Source organism: Aplysia californica, unplaced genomic scaffold (genome assembly GCF_000002075.1).
Source record: "Aplysia californica isolate F4 #8 unplaced genomic scaffold, AplCal3.0 scaffold00102, whole genome shotgun sequence".
In the NCBI taxonomy this organism is placed as follows: Eukaryota; Metazoa; Mollusca; class Gastropoda; order Aplysiida; family Aplysiidae; genus Aplysia; species Aplysia californica.
In genome coordinates this window covers 582,129-583,785 of record NW_004797372.1, presented here as the reverse complement: position 1 = coordinate 583,785, position 1,657 = coordinate 582,129, and positions in this window count along the sequence as shown.

Genomic DNA, 1,657 nt, shown 5'->3' with positions numbered 1-1,657 from the left:
ATGTGTGTGTGTGTGTGTGTGTGTGCTTTTAAAGCGTGTGGAGCTTCGATATGAGCTACATAAATGCCATTATCATTATTAATGTTTTATCAAGTTTCTTCGTCTGTCTACTGGGACCTGGTATACCTTTTAGCGCAGCTATGCTCTTTCAGGCAGGATAGAAGCAACTTGTCCCACTTGTGTATCTAACTTGTGCCGATGTGGATGAAAACAATTATAACTACAGTTTACAACTTTACCAAGCTAAGTTTGTTTTAAACTGAATGCGTTGAAGAAATGGCGTCTTTGTGGAGAACACCCAATACAAAACCGTAGGTCGCGCACTGACATGGCTGCCGCTCTTTGCTGTGTATTAAAATAAAACTTCGCTGCAAAGTGTGCACACCACGGATAACGCCATTACGCCTAAATGAAGAGCAACCCCCCCCCCCCTCCCGCTCCACGCATCCTCCATTTTGGTTCATAATAATATTGAGTCACATGGGGCGCTCAATAACGAACCGGAAATAGTGTCAGAATGCATGATCTACATTATTACAAGTCTTTGCTGTCATCTTTTTACCGCTTTTGATCTTGTCCGTATTATTTTTCATTTGTTTTGCATCGTTCTCTATTGCTGTGCTTTAGGTCATTCCGCTTCCTTACCCCCACCCCCACCCCTTTCACCCACCTGTCGCCTGCCACCAGCTGTCACCTCTCAGCTGTCACCATGGCTGAGTTCGTCCGTTAGTGCCCCACTCTTTGCTACAACACAAGCCTCGTATCTTCCCCAGTCTCTGCTTTTGGTGTACTATTTCATGAAGTTGTAGATCGTTGTCGTATTTTTCGTTTTCAATGTAGTATGATATAGGAAGTCTTCCTTCATATTTCCCTATTTTGCTCTTTAGCACTGTTGTCTTCAAGTCGGTTTCTTTGTGTTTCTGTTTCCATGAACAAGGTACTTGAGTCTTGAGTCTCCATTTAATAATATCAGAAAGCGTACCACTGTGCATCTTTGTTCTTATATATATGTCCATTTGACTCCAGTCTTCTATACTCCGCCCACCCCCACCCCCACCCCCCCAAAAAAAACCCACCAAAAAAAACCAAACCTGGTTTCCAAAATATGTTTGCTTTTGAAGGTTTTTATATATCTCAATAACAAGCTTACTTTCCGCTCGAAAATAAAAAACCAGACGGAAACAATGAAAATTGTCACAATTGAGACTAGAGAATAGCTTAAATAGATTTGCGAAGTAGTATCTTGGCTCGTTTTTCTTTTGTAGATAACCGAAAACAAGACTTGACTAAATGAATATTTCCAATAAAAATTCATTTTATGACTCAACTTGAAAAGGTTTAAGAATTTCGGGACATATTTTTACCTCCAAACGTTATCAAACTTCAACACAAACACAAAATTACACGTGTTATTCCAGGATCCCTATACGTTTCACACACCCCTTCCTTTCCGCGTAAACACATACTCCATCTTTACACACGCTTTTTCTCTTCATCGTTCTTTCCCCTTCTGTTATGCACCCTTTTTCTCTGTCGGTCTGTCTGTCAATCTGTTTATCAGTCTGTTTGTTCGTCTGTCTGTCTGTCTGTCTCAGTCTCTGTCTCTGTCTCTGTCTCTGTCTCTCTCTCTCTCTCTCTCTCTCTCTCTCTCTCTCTC